At 38.4% G+C, this 22,539-nt stretch overlaps 1 pseudogene; it reads right to left on the reverse strand.

Annotated features, from left to right (window-relative positions):
- Window positions 1-4,093: 4,093 nt before the first annotated feature.
- LOC147510950 (small nucleolar RNA R71) lies at window positions 4,094-4,187 on the reverse strand (annotated as a pseudogene).
- Window positions 4,188-22,539: the final 18,352 nt, after the last annotated feature.

Consider the following 22,539-nt stretch of genomic DNA (forward strand, 5'->3'; position numbering starts at 1 on the left):
TTTGTATGTTTTAACCTTGTTTTGCAGATGTTCCTGAATTTCCCGCGTTTCAATGGTATTTTTCCTACCCTCTTTATTTAACTGCTTTGAGTACAAAGCATGCTTCTTGTTTGGGGGGGGGGCATAGAAACACGTGTAATTAAGGCATCTGTTAGGATATAGATATGTATAATATGCATATTGTTTTCAAGCTAAAAATTTTAAAAATATAAATAAATAAGTTTATGCTATACACTTAGGAATATTGGTATTGTTTTCTTTCTCTATGCTCTTAACAATCTAGAAGTCTCACGTAGCTTTTGCATCAGAATAATTGTTAGAAACTTAGGTTAATATGTAGGTAATAATCTTTGCATCTATCTATAAATATATTACATGAGTATCTATGATTGTTAGCAGTAAGTTTCTGAAATCTAGGCTAGAGTACTTATTCTACAAATCGCGTGAGAATATAGCCTAAAACCTTATATGGCGAAACATTTGAGAAATGACACAAAGGGAGAAGTAAAATCCGGATAGAGAAATCACCGTCCACTTGCTTGATCACTATGCGGATCCTAAGCGAGAATTTAGGCCCTCTTTGGATCGATATAGCCGTAAATTCAAACCTATGAATTATTTTCCGCTTAGTAAGCCCTCCGAGCCTTTCTTTAGCCTTCCATAAACCACAATTCCTTTTACCCCGTTACAAAAACAAAACAAAATAAATAATTCAACTTACCCAATCTAGAATAAGTCCGAGAATAGAATGAGTGAAGAAAGAAGAAGAGAAAACCCGTGGTAAGAAAAAAATTAGTTAGTTGCTTAAAAGAAAAGAAAAGAAGTTTCCATCCAAGGAAAAGAAAAAAATAGAAATAAATAAAACTCCAAAAATAGAATAAAAGGAAGTCAAAAAGCCAAAGAAAAAAGAAAAAAGAAAAATATGGCTAAGGATGGAAACAAAGTATAGAAAAAAGGAAATAACAAGGTTTTCTCTAAGTTACATAATATGAAGACTCTATTATCTCGGACTTGTCCTTTTGAATATCCATTTCCTTCCTTCTTAACCCATCTCCTAAACCCCCGCAATACCTAATAAAGACCTCTAGCTCAATTAGGAATAGGTTAGTGTGATAGTAAGTGGCGGATGTGTTTGATCGACCGGCTTCCTTGTTGTCATTGAGATTGTAAGGTAAAGTGTGCCCACCGCGACTTTGGAGCAAAATAAACTTGAGTGGAAAAATCAGAGTGGTTTTTGTCTTGACATTTATGTGAGGACCTACTTAAGGGGCTTATTCCGAAGTTTTGTAAACGGACACGCTATTACATTTCATAGTATTACTCATTGTTATATGTTTATTTTAGATGATTGATTATTATGCATATATTAGCTTAGGGTTAATTTGGGTTATTCTTATGTATTTGCTAGTGAGATGTATAGATAGTTGAGACATGAATGAGAAAACAATAGTTTTATTTCTTAGTCGTTGTAGTATAGATGAAGTTTGTGAGTACCTTCACTTTGGAAAACTCTCTCACGAGGCTATAACTCGTCCACTAGGGAATTCCTAGTGGTTTAAGGCCTTGTTGCATATGGTCAATGCAACTCACTCAGCCAAACGAGAGTAGTTAGAACTCCATTTTTGGTCACTTATTCTAATTTCTCATCTTTTGCTTGAGGACAAGCAAAATGTCTTTTAGGGGTGGTTTGATAAGAGCCCAAAACTGTAGTTTTAACCCCTTAATAATCATCTTGTTAGACCAATTATGTGAATAATAAGTAAGAGTTAATACTGATTACGTGTTTTATGCATTTCGGGCTTCAAAGTCCATTATATGCGTAAATGTGCCACTTTAGCGAGATAAAGGAGCAACAGTCAGCCAGAACTTCGAATGCCATATCTTTGGACTCAGACCTCGAATTGGGCCTACCTTATGTCAAAACGACCGGATCGGGAAAGAGCTTTCCAATGGTCCAAGCCTTGACCCAATCAGAGGAGCAGAAGTGGACGAAAAGTCTGTGGAAGCCAACTGCAGCTGAAGAGGCCTTTTTTGATTCGAAAAGAAGTGGGTTTTGGGCCTGATTCTCTGGCCCAAAACATGACTCCAAGCCCATGCACGATTTTTGGATCTGAATGTATAAAAACAAAAGCTTAGCTCTTTGTTAATGGTAGCTAGTTAGACCTAAAGTAATATATAGAATTCTAGATCTAGTTTTATTAATTAATTAAGTTTTAGTTCCATTTCAATTCTCCTGTTTTAGATTAAATCTTTGAATGATTGTTCTTGATTGATTAGATAAATAAAATAGTTAGTTGTCAATTTCGAATTTTGTCATTTCCATTCTAGATCTCATTTAAATTCTTGTTCTTATTCCATTCCAGTCATTAAATTAGATTCATTATTGTTTAATTAAGTAAATCTCAATTTCTTACATTATGTTTAGTTTAGATTCAATGGGAATTGTTAGTTTGATGACTCAAGGCTAAACCTCCATTAGAGGGGTTGATGAAGCCTTGATGAAAACTTAGTGGTTAGTATAGAATTGGTAGTAGAATCTATTCCACTCTAGAAGGTCGTGTTTCGCCATGAGAATGGGTGGACGACCTCACATGCTAGTTAGTATCCGGTAGGAATGCCATGAACACTAGGGATTAGACTCGAAATTCTTGCCGTGAAAACGTAAGAATCGAGATACGACAATCTATACTAGGTTATTAAGTTGGATTCGAGGTGGATTTAATTCCCCTCTATTTCTTTATCTAGAGTCAAACAATCGTATTTCCATAGCATTCGTAGCTTAAATTAAATTAATCAATTTCATATTGCATCGTAGTATAATCCCCCCCCTCATAAAACTCTCATAGACTTAAGACCGACTAATTAGATTAGAAAACAATTCCGTGCTAGGGAACTAGGAGTGGAACGAACTTCCTACTCCACTTAGTGCAATTCGCATCGAGAGTAGAAGCTTTGATAATTGAGACCAAAAGCACAGTTTTAGTTTACTTACGGATTGAATTCATCGTTCATTTCGTAGGTAAACTATACATTTTACAATTATCAAATGGCGCCGCTGCCATCTTAGTTAGCTTTAGCATTGTTTTCATAGTAAATTAGTCATTTTTAAGTCCCATTAAACCCACCCACCCTTGTTTGATTCATACTGTGGATTCTCCGTTTCAGATTTGAAAAATTCCGCGAAAATTTACATTGAGCGCGACCGCCCCCAAGGTGAGCGCGACCCGCGCTAAGTTACTGGAATTTGATCTACTACGAGCGGCTAGCATACCATACCAAGGCGACCAGCTAAGTAATGGAACTTGACTTTTAATCGAGCGACTCGGCGCTCTATACGAAAGCGCCACGCCTTTAGAAATTTCGGATTTTCCGGGTTTGATTCGAACTTCGAGTTGTCAAGTTTTTCAGTGTTCTAATCTCTTATATACACTCGAACACGCTGCATACAAGAAGCTATTCATAAGCGAAGCAAGGAGCTATCAGGTATTCCTTCCTTCCATACCTCACAATTCCAGTTAGAGGTTTTCTACTAGTATATCAGAATTGTTTGGAGTGTTGCATGTTTAGTTAAGCTCAACTTAGTCTTGCATGAGATTAAGGTCTGGTCGAACAAAAACAACAAACGTAATTACACGACAACAAACAAGTCTATCTAGTACACCACCCACGACACCTCTAACTACTATCACACACACCATACCTGACATAATGGCTGAAGAAAGAGAGACTCCTCTCTCCGACTTTTACAAAGCCTTGAGCGATAGCCCTAAATCTTGCATCGTTCTAGCAGACCCAGTGGGGGATTTTCGAATCCCCCCAAACATATTTAATTTGTTACCCGTTTTTCATGGGTTAGACCATGAAAAACCTTATCAGCACATGCGTAGGATTGAACAAGTCCTTACAACATTCCATCATCCTACGGTAGGTGCGGAACAAATTAAACTGAGGGTATTCCCTTTCACATTAGCCGATAAGGCGGCGTCTTGGTTAACTGCCCAAGCGCCTAATTCTGTGGACTCGTGGGCTAAACTTGTTCAGCTGTTTATGGAACATTTTTACCCACCCCTAAAGACGGATGAGATGCTTTCCAAGATTCATTTCTTTCGACAGAATCCTCATGAATCATTTTCTGAGGCATGGAATCGTTTCACCGATCTCCTTATAGAGTGTCCACATCATAACTTAGCGAAAGACACGTTAGTTCGTGCCTTTTTCAAAGGTCTTCTACACCACCATAAAAGTCCTTGACATAATGAATGGGGGTAGTTTCCTAAGTAAAGGAGCCCTGAAGCTTACAAATTTTTAGATGACCAAACTAAACGGAATAATAATGGGGGTAGTGATGATATCCCCCGCCAGCCTAGTTCTTCTTCAACAAGAAGGGTCACGCGGTATGTTTGAGAAGAAAACCGATCCGAGAACTTAAAAATTTACTCGAATCTCTAACTAAAAAGTAGAGGCTATTTTCGCTCAACAAAAGCCTATCCCGTCATGAATGTAAACTCCAACCCATGTAATTTCTGTTTGAGTCCGAGCACCTCGACGATTATTGTCCTCTAGCTTATGAACAACAACCACCGAACAAGATAATGTTTACTCTATTAATAACTATCCTATTCTGCGCCCTTGGAGACAACATCCCAACCGGTTTGGAGAAATAATCAACAAGTAACACCTCCGTGGTACAATAATCAAAACGTTAGGCAAGCAAACAATTATAACCAAGCTCCACCTAGACAAGGACAAGGACAAGGTCAAGGGAATTATAATAATTATAACAACCAAAGCTAAACCACGACAAGGTCAAGCACAAGGTCAGAAAAATTATAATAATTATAATACCAATAGAGGTATATCGTTAGGTTAATAATAATAACTATCACAACCCACCCATAAATAATCAACGAGAGATAGTTCAAATCCACCACCCGTGACTACTACACCTACACAACCGGATCGTGATCGACGCCTTTATACAAGTTACCCAACAACTTTTCCGGACAATGACTCAATCAAACCAACAGATTTTACAATCCATAAATCGGGGCATACAACAGTTAGCCCAAGCCGAAAAGCCCAACCAAAAGGCGTGTTTCGGGACAAGCAATACCAAACCCTAAAACAGCAAAACACGACCTTTGAGGTAAAATGGTAATTCTAGTGCGAAACTACAATCGTAGGTGACCTAAATGCCATCACCACTCACTCCGTTCGGAAGAGTGGTTGATAACAAAGTAACTACGCCTATAGTTACCCCATCATTACTCCTACACCGGACATCGAACTAGATACCGCGAATAGAAGCGAGGAGCCTACCACGGTAGAGGTACCGGTTAAATCACAACCAAAGAAACCGAAAAGCCAAGGTTACACGACAAGTAGTAGAGCCATATACGCTAAATATAGATTTAAACCACCGTTCCCTCAAAAATTAGCCATGCTAACGGGGATACAAACTTTGAGGAAATTAGGAACGTTTTCAAGAATCTAATGATAAACCTTCCTTTTTCGAAGCTATTAAAAAGCTACCTAACCACGCTAAGTTTCTTAAAGAGTTGTGCACTACTAGGCGTAAGACCAATATACCTAAAGGCGCCTTTTTAAGCGAGCGGTTCCCAACTTTATTCGAAAATAATGGAATTGTTAAGTACAAGGACCCCCGGTAGATCCCATTGTAAAATGCACCTTAGGAGATTCCCCACTGAACCGCTTTATTATTAGCACGGGCGAAAGTGTTAACTTACTCCCCGTATTACTTGTATAAACAAAATAGGTCTACAGGAAATGCAACCTACAAAATAACGTTGCAATTAGCGGGACAGTCAATTAAGTATCCTAAAGGTGTAGTGGAAAACGTGCTTGTTAAGGTTCAGGATTTCTACTATCCCGCTGATTTTGTTATCCTCGATCTGACAGAAGTCGCTAACGACGACTGTTGTCGATCATTTTAGGGCGTCCTTTCCTGGCAACTGCCAATGCGCTCATTAATTGCCGTGATGGTTCAATGTCCATGTCTTTTGGCCATCTTGCTGTTGAAGTCAATGTTTTTAAAACAAGGACACAGTTACCCGATTCGTCTATGGATGGAGAGGTTAGCATGATGATCAGCGTTGTTCGAGATTATTTCAACAACACGTTCCCTGATAGTCATATGCCCAAAATTCTTTCCTTTGGAAAGTCAGACTCCAACATTTTCATTCCTACACTAGTCGATACACATATTATTGATGAGGAAGGGATAGATGATTTTCTCAAAGATGTAGAGGACTACCATAGTAATGTGGATATGACCAATCTAGATGAGGAATTCGATGAGTTTCTTCGAGTAGGTGACGATTCACCCTATCAAGATCTACCTTGCACAACATCCACCTCGATTCCCCTCCTTCCACCCTTTCAAAGGAATCTCGAGTTTGCACTCGATCCTTTTGTTTCTCCTGTGCTTCATAATTTTTTAAATCCTCCTAGCAAATAGATACTTCAGAAGGACAAACTATTTGACACCTTCATTTTCAGAATTGAGGCACCCTTACACACATGAATGAAATGAGTTGATTGCTAAAACCACATCCTCATTAGGTGCAGTGCTGTCTTTCTACAACTTATCCATATCCACCATATTCTCCACAACCATTCACTTTTCCACACTTATTTACTAAAACACCCACTCATTCAAAAATTAAAAAGAAGGTGCATGATAGGTTACACAATAGGGTTATCCGACTTCGTTTTCATTCCACTAGGCTGCGTCGTAGGAAATCTTGGTGCTTGATTGTGTTTGGATATGTTTTCTGTGATATTTATTTATGGAATGATCCACAACTATTTCGGTTGTTGATATATGATCAACTGCATGTTCATACATATGTTTTAGATAAAGTCTCGAGTATCTGACTATAAACGACTCAAATTCTGTGTTTGGTGCACTTCCTTTCACTTTAATATATTGGTGAGTGCACCATTAAGGTAACCGGGCCCTCCCTATGGAGTGTGTGGCTGTAAGTACCGGATCCTAAGTCCACGGTTCACATAGTTCACGTTTTCCACTCTTGCATGTTTTTCTCGGATTTTTGAGTCATGTTTCTCTATGGTGTGAATTATGTCTTTATTGCTTATTGTTTTTCCTTCTAAAAATAAAATAAAAAATAAATAAATAAAAATAATAAAAAATAAAAAATAAAATATAAAAATACACATAGTAATCTAGGAAGTCTCGGGAATCTGACTTTAAAAGACCCACTGCTAAAAACAAATTTTCTAAGCTTCGTTGTAAAAAATTTGTTTTGGGGGTGGGGTGTTAAATGTTCGCATACTAAAATGTTTATGTCCCATTACAGTTGCTTAGGCCGTTTTATTGTATTACGATTCGGATTGACATAATCTATTAATTTAGAGTTCATTCGTTCGCATAACTTACGTCATGCACGCACTTCGAGACGTTTTCCACTATCTCGTATGTCATCCGAAGTCGGAATAGAGTGTTTTATGGATCATTGGATAGGAAATTCTCTCCTGATCATTTCCATATCTCATTCGCAAAAAATCGGACCGGTAACGGCGGCAATTTTGAATTGAAATTCGCGAAAAAATCGAAAAAAAATCAAAATTTCGATTTTGGGCTTCTAACCTAACCAGCAGCCGGCGGTGGCGGCTTTCAGCGCCTTTTACCTTCTCACCATCAGTTCATCGTTTTCATCTTCCATTCCGCCATTAACAAAGCTCCAAAACCTAAAACAAAATAAAATTAAAAAGAAAATACAATAAACCCACGCCCAAAATCAAATCCTAACCCCAAATCTTCTCTAAAACCAAACCACCACAACCCCCACCGATTTTAATCACTAAAAACCACCGAAATTTACAAATTTTGGTGCTGCGCCGCCACCACTCCACCACCACCACTGCTCTTTCAGTCGGTCAATTTAAACCACCACCACCACATCATATTTAAACCCTCACTCCATTCCAAACACTAGATGGCTCAACAACGCCGAATTATACCGGAGCAAGTTTTCACTGCCGACCACTTCGCACCGTTTTACGGTGACGAAATGGCTAGTAGAGACTGGGGTAGTTTGTGGTACTCGACCGAAGCCTTCTACCATGAAGACTTGGTCCGACGGTTCTACAACACCAGGGAGTTGGAGGGGAGTAGGATTTTTGTGATGGTAGGAAAGAAGAGGAGGAGTTGACTCATTGGATGTTGGTGAGATTCTAGGCATTCGCCTAGAATCCATCCGATGCCACTCTACAGGAGCCCCCGGTTTGACGGGTAGAGCCCTCGATGGGCGTGATCTGTCATCAATGGGAGCTACAATACAAACTCCCATTGTGTTCGCCAGCATCCTCCGGGACCAACCACCGGCTTCGCTGGATGGATTCGGAATGTCCTAGGGAAGGACAAGGTCGGTGACATCGGTCTGCCTGCCTCCATATCTTATGGGTACTCGGGGAGCGAGAATGCGATTTCTGTATCTTGGAGTTTTGCTGAGCATGATTAGGGGGGTCGGAAAGTCTTTGGCACCTCTTCCTGTGTTAATTACCAAGATCATGCTGAAGATGAAAGCAGCTCCGGCGTCTGATAGGATTTACATTACCCTGCACCGTAACCCGCGTATCTATAGGGAGTGTGTCCAACAACGCTGGATATTGCCCGCGGATAGGGAACAGGATGAGGTAGAGGAGGAGGATGAGGATGATTCGGAGGAGGATGAGGAGGACGTGACTTGCTTTGATACGGATGCCTTCCAGAGGTGTTGGTCTGATGCAGAACGCATGGCTATGCTTCATAGGGGCATGCGTTCACTAAACACTATCTGTATAGACCTCCGGACTCGACAGGCGACTATTCATCACAACTTCGAGATCCACACCCAGAGAGAGGATGAGAGATGGGAACAGGCGAGGGCTGAGATGGAAGCCCAGCGCCAGTTTAGAATGGATATGCTTGCACGCTTCCCACCTCATACAGACTCTGCTTCTGAGGACACAGCTACGAGGCATGAGCGTCGTCGACGAAGGACGACTGCTCTTTGGACCCGGGAGCCCGGGAGCCACCACTAGAGAGTGTGCCCTCCGCCACGATGGCGAGGTGTTTAGAGAGTCCGAGGTTTGATAGTGGTTGTTGTTTTATTTATTTTTGTTGTTTTATTGTAATGTAACTTTTATTTTCGTAATTTGAATTTTGTAGTGAAAGGTACTCCGAATGAAAATTTTAATATAAGGGGTTATTTTCAGTATGTGTGGTTGTTTCATATTGATCCCACCTTCCCAACTTGTTTGGGGGTGGTTTTATCAATTCAAGCTTTATTTTTATATAACCCTTTGTTAGAATTTATTTGCGGAGTTAAGGTGAAAATATGGTTGTTTAGGCAGAAATATGATTAAGTATCATTGTAGGATGAAATCTAGATTAAATAGGTACATTCAATCATATAATCAACCTAAAAGATACTGGGTTTGAATTAGAATCAAGAAAATGAGTTGTTTCCGTTTTCGGGTTTGGAAATTTTAGGATCTCAGGAACCGCCAGAATTAGTTTTGGCAACTTTCCGACCCATTTTAGCAACTTAAAACCTATATAAACTTGATACAATCTATCCTCACAAATCACACTACACCTAAACTCCATCGCGACCTTTCACACCCGCGATTCCCACGTTTTCGTCTCTATTTTTGCAAATCTGCAACTCGAACTTCGCAGCGCCCGCAGGAGGCCTTTCGCTCTACTACACTTCCGACGAAAATTTTACTCAAAAGCGCCAGCCAAGCAAAGCGATGACGCGCTAAAACACTGGAATTCCAAAATACAAAGAGCCGACTTCGCGCCCTAGTTAAGCCTTTCGGCGCCGACTTCCTTGGACCAGAAATTTTCCGGTTTTTTCGCAGTAGTACCCGGTTGTTTTGTAGTCGTTCCAGAGCGTAGTTTTGAGATGACATCTCCTATAATAATACCGAACAGTCTTTGAAGATTTGTTCCAAAGCACTACTTACTACGGCTTGGTTTTGTGAGGTGATCACATACGTTGGTGGGAACCTCTTATGGTAAGACCGGCTGAACTTTATTCTCCAAAGACTTGCATCTTATTTTTATAATAACTACATTTTCTTTGAGAGACCGGATGGAGAACAAGTGTTCTCCATCAACATTGACGATGAACCAATGGAAATTACCGGGTTCTTGCTAGCATTTGTTCTTGGACTTGCTATGCCATTTGAGATACAAGACCCATGGTGCTATTGGGTCGATAATATGCATGTCTACACTTATGAGTTTTGCACGAGGCTTATGGGGCAGGCATTTTCAGATTGAGGACCAAGGGGACTATAACGCGTTGCCCTTGGTAGCCTTTGTCCATGAACATAGGAACTGTTATGTTTTGGATTATGCTAAACATTTTGGGGAATGGCGTTTTCTTACGTGAATGACGCCACTTGCGCCGCTTTCCTTGCTTTAGCCACGGGGACGCCGGTTCTATGACCTTCCCGAACTTTGATGTCTAGTTTAGCACGAGCCCATACCATGAGGCATAAATACCTTCTTATGCCTGTTCTAATTTCACGTGATATTATGCTATGTTTCTTTCCTGTTTTTTGTACACGTTTCACGGATTGGATTAGGGTAAACACGGTGCGACCCACCAATAGTATTATTCGATCTTTCCGTGCAATGACTTGGCAAGGGTGGCGGATACAACCTCACCAGGTTTCACCCTACACCCCATCAGACCAAGTGGCACTTAATAGGTTAGCAACCATAGATGATAAATGGCGTGAAGCCTGGCAAGTTGTTATGGCATGGCAGGATGCGAAAGAACCTCATATAGAAGAGGAGGATGACGAGTAGATCTTTTGGGGCGGGGGTAAGTTTTTAGTTAAGTTAGTGTGTGCGCTTAAGTCCCAAGCAATTTCATTCTGTTAACCCCATAATGGGTGGAACTCTTATAGAGTTCGTCGGTTTTATATTACTATATTTGTATGTTTTAACCTTGTTTTTGCGGATGTTCACGAATTTCCGCCAGCTTCAATGGTATTTTTCCTACCCTCTTTATTTAAATGCTTTGAGGACAAAGCATGCTTCTTGTTTGGGGGCATAGAAACACGTGTAATTAAGGCATCTGTTAGGATATAGATATGTATAATATGCATATTGTTTTCAAGCTAAAAATTTTAAAAATATAAATAAATAAGTTTATGCTATACACTTAGGAATATTGGTATTGTTTTCTTTTCTATGCTCTTAACAATCTAGAAGTCTCAACGTAGCTTTTGCATCGAGAATAATTGTTAGAAACTTAGGTTAATATGTAGGTAATAATCTTTGCATCTATCTATAAATATATTACATGAGTATCTATGATTGTTAGCGAGAAGTTTCTGAAATCTAGGCTAGAGTACTTATTCTACAAATCTCGTGAGAATATAGCCTAAAACCTTATATGAGCGAAACATTTGAGAAATGACACAAGGGAGAAGTAAAATCGGATAGAGAAATCACACGCCCACTTGCTTGATCACTATGCGGATCCTAAGCGAGAATTTAGGCCCTCTTTGGATCGATATAGCCGTAAATTCAAACCTATGAATTATTTTTCTAATTTAGTCCCCCCTCGAGCCTTTCTTTAGCCTTCCATAAACCACAATTCTTTACCCCTGTTTTCAAAAACAAAACAAAATAAATAATTCAACTTACCCAATCTAGAATAAGTCCGAGAATAGAATGAGTGAAGAAAGAAGAAGAGAAAACACGTGTAAACAAAAATTAGTTAGTTCTTTCTTAAAAAAAGAAAAGAAGTTTCCATCCAAGGAAAAGAAAAAAATAGAAATAAATAAAAACTTCAAAAATAGAATAAAAGGAAGTCAAAAGCCAAAGAAAAGAAAAAAAAGTAAAATATGGCTAAGGATGGAAACAAAGTATAGAAGCAAAAGGAAATAACAAGGTTTTCTCTAAGTTACATAATATGAAGACTCTATTATCTCAGACTTGTCCTTTAGAATATCCATTTCCTTCCTTCTTAAACCATCTCCTAATCCCAGCAACACCTAATAAAGACCTTTAGCTCAATTAGGAATAGGTTAGTGTGATAGTAAGTGGCAGATGTGTTTGATTGACTCCGGCTTCCTGTGTGTCATTAAGATTGTAAGGTAAAGTGTGCCCAATTGTATTAATCGGAGTAAATAAACTTGAGTGGAAAAATCAGAGTGTTGTTTCTTGACTATTATTGTGAGAACCTACTTAAGGACGCTATTCCGAGTTCTCAGAAACAAACCTGCTAAACATTTTATAGTATTACTCATTGTTATATGTTTATTTTAAATGATTGATTATTATGCATATATTAGCTTAGGGTTCTGACTGGGTTATTCTTATGTATTTGCTAGTGAGATGTATAGATAGTTGAGACATGAATGAGAAAACAATAGTTTTATTTCTTAGTCGTTGTAGTATAGATGAAGTTTTGTGAGTACCTTCACTATCGAAAACTCTCTCGAGGCTATAACTTCGTCCACTAGGGAATTCCTAGTGGTGGTTTAAGGCCTTGTTGCATATGGTCAATGCAATCGCGACTCAACAAAGCGAGGAGTAGTTAGAACTCCATTTTTGGTCACTTATTCTAATTTCTCATCTTTGCTTGAGGACAAGCAAAAATGCTATTTGGGGGTGGTTTGATAAGAGCCCAAAACTGTAGTTTTAACCCCTTAATAATCATCTTGTTAGACCAATTATGTGAATAATAAGTAAGAGTTAATACTGATTACGTGTTTTATGCATTTCGGGCTTCAAAGTCCATTATGTGCGAGAAATGTGCCACTTTAGCGAGATAAAGGAGCAACAGTCAGCAGAACTTCCGAATGCCATATCTTTGGACTCAGACCTCGGAATTGGGCCTACCTTATGTCAAAACGACCGGCTCGGAAAGAGCTTTCCAATGGTCCAAGCCTTGACCCAATCAGAGGAGCAAAAGTGGACGAAAAGTCTGTGGAAGCCAACTGCAGCTGAAGAGGCCTTTTTGGACTGAAAGAATTAGGTTTTGGGCCTGATTCTCTGGCCCAAAACATGGCTCCAAGCCCATGCACGATTTTTGGATCTGAATGTATAAAAACAAAAGCTTAGCTCTTTGTTAATGGTAGCTAGTTAGACCTAAAGTAATATATAGAATTCTAGATCTAGTTTTATTAATTAATTAAGTTTTAGTTCCATTTCAATTCATGTTTTAGATTAAATCTTTGAATGATTGTTCTTGATTGATTAGATAAATAAAATAGTTAGTTGTCAATTTCGAATTTTGTCATTTCCATTCTAGATCTCATTTAAATTCTTGTTTTTATTCCATTCCAGTCATTAAATTAGATTCATTATTGTTTAATTAAGTAAATCTCAATTTCTTACATTATGTTTAGTTTAGATTCAATGGGAATTGTTAGTTTGATGACTCAAGGCTAAACCTCCATTAGAGGGGTTGATGAAGCCTTGATGAAAACTTAGTGGTTAGTATAGAATTGGTAGTAGAATCTATTACACTCTAGAAGGTCGTGTTTCGCCATGAGAATGGGTGGACGACCTCACATGCTAGTTAGTATCCGGTAGGAATGCCATGAACACTAGGGATTAGACTCGAAATTCTTGCCGTGAAAACGTAAGAATCGAGATACGACAATCTATACTAGGTTATTAAGTTGGATTCGAGGTGGATTTAATTCCCCTCTATTTCTTTATCTAGAGTCAAACAATCGTATTTCCATAGCATTCGTAGCTTAAATTAAATTAATCAATTTCATATTGCATCGTAGTATAATCCCCCCTCGTAAAACTCTCATAGACTTAAGACCGACTAATTAGATTAGAAAACAATTCCGTGCTAGGGAACTAGGAGTGGAACGAACTTCCTACTCCACTTAGTGCAATTCGCATCGAGAGTAGAAGCTTTGATAATTGAGTGTAAAAGGATAGTTTTAGTTTACTTACGTTGTGAATTCATCGTTCATTTCATAGGTAAACTACTCATTTTATAGTTATCACACACCATACATACAATGTCATTACCAAATCCATCGAGTTTGTTGATTCATAAATGAATCTCACTCATTGATGATTTAAAGTAATGTACAATGCACATAAGTGCCCGTTATTATATCCGGATTAAGAGGACAAGCATCCATAATAACATAGGTGTTTGTTCTCTTATATAGTCAGTATAAAGAGAAACAACCTCATTTGGTCCTGTTCAATACACACAAAGTACACTAGTGTAATCCTATAGTCAAGATAGACTAATACCAGATTATACTACAACCGTACCAATGGTTTTTCCAAATCCATCTAGGTTGTGAACGATTACTTATACTTTATAAGGTACTGATGATATGATCTTCTGTGTGTCCACACCATATCATCTACAACATAAAGTATTAGACACATGCATATAACTAATAACATATATAATATGCATAACATTTGCCCATATGATTCTCATTCAAAATATAAAGAATTAGAGTTATTACAAAAGTAATACTTTTAGTATATAACCCTATCAATAATTTCGACAGAATTCAAAAAAAAACAATATTTATTCCCGATTCTTCGATTTTCGAGGTGTGATGTACTCTCAACTTCCAAAAACCCAAAATCAGTTTAAATATGCGGATAATTAAAAACCAATAAAAATTTCGAATAACCAAAAGTCCTCTTCATTACAAAAATTCACAAATATGATTAGGTTACAAATCTCCTTTCAATAACTCTTTAATTAAAATTACAAAAGAAAATACAAAAATATTGTCTCAGCTGAAAATCTATTTCACCTCAAGGGAAAACAAAACATATCTTGAAATGCGACGCTAACGCAAACCACAAGCAGCAACCAACCTTCTTCAACACTAAACCTGTCAAGACTTATCAACTATGTTCATTTAATGAACACACCCGATAAGCAAACATGCAAATCGGGTCAGCATTATAAATAATACTAGTGGGAGTAGCCCTAAAATACACTTCATACTAATACATATATATACCTATTCCATAAGGTAGTTAGTTCCTCCACCAAGGCGCCTTAACTTCCAACGACTAATACAACATTCTTAATTACAAAAATTTAGGCAGGTAGTTCATCCACTAAGGCGCCTTAACTTCCCACTAACCACACAACAAACCATACGCATAATAAATAAGGCATGTAATTCCTCCATTGAGGTACCTTAGCTTCCCAACCATAATACAAAGGCATTTAGTTCCTCCACCGAGGCACCTTAGGTTTTAAACCCAGGTATATATTTATATTTTTTTCCAGAGAATAGGGTTTTAGATAAAAAAAATAAAATAAAATGGAGGCGGCTCGTTTGCTAAAGGGTTGGAGCGCAACAATTCGGACTAGGAGAGATTCGTGGAGCTTTTAATTAATGTGAGTAGTTATATTTTAAATTTATTTTACCGAATCTACAGAAAAAAAGCTTTACTGTTAGAGTTTTGTTTTTGCTTAGTATACATTTTTATTGTTCTGCTTACTGTCGATATTTTTTTCATCCTGCCGAATTGTAGTAAATGTTGTTAGCATATTGTTTTGCAACTGTGAACTGGGGAACTCTGAAAAATAGAGTGTTGAAGCTTAATGGGCTCGTTAATGGTGTCGCAAGCCGAGATAAAGAAATCGCCCAGTAAGTTACGTGAACTGTTATTGTTGTGGTTTTTGGTTGATTTTTAAAGGAGGATTGATGTCAGGAGGAGTAAGGGTTTTATGTTTGGCTATTGAGGTTTGAATGAGTGGGATGTCGGAGCTTGAAAGGCCATTAATGGCATTGCCCAGCCAAAAGAAAGAAATCGTTCATATTATTGTTTGAACTCTTTTTTGGTTGTGGTATGGTTGAATGAGGTTTGGTTGATTAAGGGTAGATGCTGGGTTGATCCAGTGCTGGAGGGGGGGGGTGCTGTTGAAGCTTGGAAAGAGCTTGAACAGGTGTTAATGGCAGTTGGGGTCGAGTTTTGGAGGTGAGGGGAATCCGGTTTTGTGGGTATCGAAAGATGGGGTTTTCCACAAGGAGCAAAACCGCTGGGATAAGGGTGGCTGACGAGAGATGGCGGTGGACAGAACTCGAGCTAGTGGTGGAGGAGAAGCGCTGGTGAGGGAGGGAGATGATAATGTTTGTTTGGTTGGGCTTCGGCCTAACATTAGTTAGTTGTTGGGCCGGATTCTATTTTAGTTGTTTTGGGCCATTTTCATTTTTAGTCTTTGGGCCAATTTTCCTTTATTTCTTTGGGCCGAACCAAGTAAAGTTTTGGACCAGTTTAAGTTTCATTTTTTAGTTGGCTTGGGCCGAAACCTATTAGCTTTCTTTGGGCCAAAGTATTTAGTTTTGAGTTGGGCCGGTTCTATTTTTGTTGGGACCAGTTCTAATTTTGTTTACATGGGCCGGTTTTCTTTTACTTTTGTGGGCTGGGCCATTGTTGTTTTAAGTGGATCTGTTTCTTTTAGATATTTCTAGTTGGGCTAAATCTATTGTTGGGCCGGTTTCTGGTTTGGCTTTTATGTTGGATCCGGCTAACATTATTTGAATCTTTGGTTGAGTCATAGGCTTGGCTAGTTGGGTCCGAACCATGACCTTAACCATGACCTTAGCCATGAGCCCATGAGCCATGCACTTTTACCTTAGCCAAGACATAAACTATGACCTTAGCCATGAACCATAGCTATGACCATGAACCTGTTGAACATGGAAATGACGTGTTGACTTTGACTTTGACCATTGACCGTTGACCATTGACAGTGGAATGTTGACTTTTTCCAGATTTTCACATATTTAATTTTATGGACAAATGAAATAATAAAATGTTATCTCAACTGGATTTACAGGTATAATTTCCTATCCAAATTCGTGAGAACCATTAATTCCGCTGCGTGTGGTTTTCACGGTTTGTAGAAATATTCATTCTGAAATAACGGTTCCTACAATTGGTATCAGAGCATGTAGATTTGTTGGTAGATGAAAAACTGTTCTAACTTGGTTTTGCAGGCATCTAGACCAACTGTTATGGTCAAAATGATTTCTAGAAAGAAATGGATTGATTTTTTGTTTTTATGAAAAATTGATTGGCTTTACAGCTTTTGATTAATGGTGGATGTAATTTAAATCACGATATGAATCGTGTTATTGTTTTTATCCATGATGTAATCATATGTAAAGATCAAAAGATCAAAAATATCAAGATTTGGATTGGTTGAAATCTGGATCTGAGTTTTTAGGATGGAGCGCGGGTGGAGTGCGGCCATAGCTCAAAGCTGGAAGTCGCAAAAGGCGAGGGAGCTTGAGTTGGCGTGGGTCACGCTGAAAACACTGGAAAGAGCGTGCCACGCACCTTATACAGGTAAAAGTGGAGCGCAGGTCGCGCCCTTCACGGTAGACAGAAAAAAAAAATCTCTATAATGAGATGAAATTTGTTTGCTGTTCAAAGGTCTATGAAGTAATTTCGTGAGGTTTCCACTGAAGGAAACAGGTCACGATTTCTAAAAAAAAAAAAATCGAGACGTTGCCCCGAACCCCGCGACCTGACCGGGGCCGAATTTTGCGAAGGCAACTAAAAAAGTTCGATGAACAGGATGGAGCAATGAATATGGGCCATAACAGTTGGGAATTTATTTTCCATTTTATTGTTCATATTTGCTTATTCTATATGCATGTTTTTATTTGTGGATGTTTGTTAAAAACTAAGCCCACATGAATAATTGATAACATGAACATAAACCTTATCAGTAAATAGAAAGATCCTCAATTCTAAATAATTAAGTGGGAGCGGGAATTTAGTTTCGTATAAATCCCACGGTCTCCATTACTAGTTTGTTGGTAATGTAATTATACTTGCACATCGGTTTAAGTGCCTTCCTCCATATCTGATGATTCTAATTACGGATTACCAGAACAAACTTCTAAAGGACAACTATATGAAGTTATTAATGTATGAATTTACTTCTCCATCTGAAGGGATTCATTACAAATAATGGACTAAGAACTTGAGTAATGGTATACACTTAGATGCAAGTAATGGTATCCTCCCCATCGGAGTCACTGCTATTATTTCTAGGACCAAAGAAGGTTAGCAAATTAGTTTTACTTGTCTAGATGGCATGTGTCGTCCACTCTAACGAGTGGTATGCTGTTAAGTTGACGAGAAGTAGAACTAATAGGAAACTCTACACGAATGTAGATATGGTCAACGTCCACACTATCGTGGCTTACTATTTCTCGGTGTGTAGGGTGCTGAAGGGTTAATTAATTAATTTTTTAAGTTAACTCCAAAAATATTTCCACAAATGTAGAATGGTAAACGTCCACACTATCGTAGCTTACTACTTCTCGGTGTGGAGGGTGCAAGTGATGGGTTGATTAATTAATTAATTTTTGTTATTAACTCAAGAAGTTTTTGCCCGACATAATAGTTATTTTATGTGATTCTCAAGTTTTCAAAATGGTTACTTTCAACCCACTAGCAACTACTCTTAAAGAAAACAAACTTATTGTCCCTTATAACATAGACTGGAAGGGAGATGGTCCTCTTCTCAAACCAGAGAATAATGGAGGTATGTCTCATGCACTAGTTGTTAAAACATGTTTAGCGGTGTTATCTACCAATACCTGGTGTGTAGATACAGGAGCCACTGACCATGTATGCATTTCGGTGCAAGGGTTCTAGGAAACCAGAAAACTAAGTGCTGGGGAGATTACCATATCTTTGGGGGATGCTACGAAAGTAGTGGTTGTTGCAGTGGGAGATGTTTGTTTATCTTTTGGTAGAAATAAGACTATGGTGTTAAAGAATTGCCTTTATGTGCCTAATTTTAGAAAGAATTTAATTTCAATTTCTATGGCAATTAAGGATGGATATTATGTTTCTTTTAATGACAAAGTAATCATTAAGAAAAGTAAACATTTTATCTGCTCTGGTACATTAGAAGGCAATTTATACATCATTAATCCTATTCCACCCACAGTGCATCAAATGGAAATTAATAACACATCTTCTAATTCAAATAAGAGAAAGGAACCTTCTCAAATGAACCAAACACATCTCTGGCATCTACGGTTTGAGGAGGATTCAGAGATTGGTAGCCGATGGACCTTTGGGTTCATTGAAAGTGGAAACTTTTCTTATCTGTGAAGCCTGCTTGGAAGGTAACATGACGAAAAGGCCTTTCACGGCCAAGGGGTATAGAGCCAAAAACGTGTTGGAACTGGTTCATTCTGATTTATGTAGACCCATAACTGTCCAGGCTAGAGGTGGTTTTGAATACTTTGTCACTTTCATTGACGATTATTCAAGATATGGGTACATTTATTTGATGCGTCGTAAGTCTGAGTGTTTTGAAAAATTCAAAATGTACAGGAATGAGACGGAGAAACGTCATGGAAAATGTATCAAGTCACTACGATCAGATTGTGGTGGTGAATACCTCTTAGGAGAGTTTAGGGATTATTTATCAGAGGTTGGGATTATATCCCAAATGTCTGCACCTAGGACTCCCCAACAGAATGGTGTAGCAGAGAGGAGAAACAGGACTCTTATGGAAATGGTTCGATCAATGATGAGTTATTCGGATTTACCAATTTTGTTTTGGGGATATGCCTTGGAAACAACAGCTTACATTCTGAACCTGGTACCTTCTAAATTGGTACCTAAGACCCCAACAAAATTGTGGACCGGGCGTGAACCTAGTATGAAACATATTCGGATTTGGGGTACCCCAACACATGTGTTGGGAGATGCTGATAAGTTGGGATCTCGTACAGAAGTAGGCTTGTTTGTAGGCTATCCTAGAGGAACGAAGGGTGGTTTATTTTATAGTCCTAAGGATCAGAAGATCATTGTTAGCACCAATGCTCGATTCTTAGAAGAAGACTATGTGATGAACCACAAAAACCCAAGTAGTATTATTCTAGAAGAATTAAGAGGAGAGACACAAACTACTTCAGCACTAATTGTACAAGAAATGGAGCCACAACGTGTCACTAATGACATACAAGAACAAGAGGTGCTTCGTCGTAGTGGGAGGGTTGTTAGACAACTTGAAAGGTGGATTGTTTTGGGAATGTCTTCTGACATAACCACTGATAACCAAGATCCTGATCCCTGGACCTACAATGAAGCACTCCAAGATAAAGATGTAGAATCTTGGCAAAGGGCAATGATTTCTGAGATAGAATCTATGGATTCTAATCAGGTCTGGGAGCTTGTAGAGCCACCCAATAGTGTTAAAACCATTGGATGCAAGTGGGTCTATAAAAGAAAAAGATGGGAAGATGGTAAGGTTGAAACCTTTAAAGCAAGGCTGGTGGCAAATGGCTTTACTTATAGAGAAGGTATCGATTATAAGGAGACATTTTCACCTGTAGCCATGCTTAAGTCTATCCGGATTCTTTTATCTATCGAAGCTCATTTTGATTATGAAATTTGGCAAATGGATGTCAAGACAGCTTTCCTTAATGGAAGTCTTGAGGAAACCATCTATATGAAGCAACCAAAAGGATTCATTGAAAAAGGTCAAGAGCATCTTGTTTGTAAGCTTAAAAGATCCATTTATGGACTTAAAGAAGTTTCTAGATCTTGGAACATTCATTTTGATGAGGTAATCCAATCTTATGGATTCGATCAAATCCCAGACAAATCTTGTGTGTACAAGAAATTTGATGGAAACGTAGTTGTATTTCTTGTGCTTTATGTAGATGACATCTTACTCATTGGAAATAATGTGAAAGTGTTGGTAGACATAAGGGTATGGTTATCAAAGCAATTTGATATGAAAGACTTGGGAGAAGCGGGTCACGTCCTTGGGATCAAAATTATAAGAGATCGCAAGAAAAGGATGTTGTGCTTATCCCAGGCTACCTATATTGATACTGTGTTGACTCGTTTTAGCATGCAAAACTCCAAGAAAGGTTTCTTGCCTTTCAAGCATGGAGTTCCTCTATCAAAGGATATGTGTCCCAAAACACCAAAAGAGATAGAGGACATGAAAGCGGTTCCTTATGCTTCGGCTGTAGGAAGCTTAATGTACGCCATGCTATGCACGAGGCCAGACATCTGCTTTGCCATAGGCATGGTTAGCAGATATCAAAAGAACCCAGGACAAGGGCACTGGACTGCGGTAAAACATATTCTGAAGTACCTGAAAAGGACTAAGGATTATATGTTAGTATACCGAGCAGATAGTTCAGTTCCATTAGGGTATACAGATTATGATTTTCAGTCAGATAGGGACAAGAGTAAGTCTACCTCAGGTTGTGTGTTTACCTTGGGAGGTGGAGCCATAGTATGGAGGAGTGTCAAGCAGATATACATGTATGACTCCACAATGGAAGCTGAATATGTGGCAACCACTGAGGCAGCCAAAGAGGCAGTTTGGCTCCGGAACTTCTTATTGGACTTGACAGTGGTACCTGGTTTACCTAAGAGTATCACACTTTATTGTAATAACATTGGTACGGTATCTAACTCGAAGGAACCACAAGCCCATAAAGCAAGTAAACACATTGAGCACAAGTACGACCTGATACGATCAATCGTAAAGAGAGGAGATGTCACTGTTACCAAGATAGCATCAGAAGATAACCTGGCTGACCCCTTTACAAAGAGCTTACCGGCTAAGTCTTTTGACAAGCATGTTGAGGAGATGGGAATCAGATGCTTGGCAGCATAGCTTTAAATATAAGTGGGAGATTTGTTAGTAGTATACTAAAAAGCAATGCTTTAAGTATAAGTGGGAGATTGATAGGGTTATACACTAAAAACATTACTTTTGTAATAACTCTAATTCTTTATATTTTGAATGAGAATCATATGGGCAAATGTTATGCATATTATATAAGTTATTAGTTATATGCATGTATCTAATACTTTATGTTGTAGATGATATGGTGTGGACACACAGAAGATCATATCATCAGTACCTTATAAAGTATAAGTAATCGTTCACAACCTAGATGGATTTGGACATACCATTGGTACGGTTGTAGTATAATCTGGTATTAGTCTATCTTGACTATACGATTACACTAGTACACTTTGTGTGTATTGAACAGGACCAAGTGAGGTTGTTTCTCTTTATACTGACTATATAAGAGAACAAACGTCTATGTTATTATGGATGTTTGTCCTCTTAATCCGGATATAATAACGGGCACTTACGTGCATTGTATATTACTTTAAATCATCAATGAGTGAGATTCATTTGTGAATCAACAAACTCGATGGATATGGTAATGACATTGTATGTAAGGTGTGCTATTGATTATAGAAGAAATCTGTGACCCGCAGGAAGTCGAGTTGATGATGCCCCCTTGAGGAGCTCAAAAAGATTATCATGTAAACCGTGCAGGTGGATTTATTCCGACATGACAATGAGGTTGAGTGGTACTACTCAAGGACATAAAGAAGTTGATTGATGTAGTTGTCAATAACTTGACTTAATCAACGGGCATTCGATATCTTAAACACGGGGAGATCAACGAGCATATAATATGGAGCCCATAAACGCTGATACGTAATTTGGG

Source organism: Coptis chinensis, chromosome 3 (genome assembly GCF_015680905.1).
Source record: "Coptis chinensis isolate HL-2020 chromosome 3, ASM1568090v1, whole genome shotgun sequence".
Taxonomy (NCBI): domain Eukaryota; kingdom Viridiplantae; phylum Streptophyta; class Magnoliopsida; order Ranunculales; family Ranunculaceae; genus Coptis; species Coptis chinensis.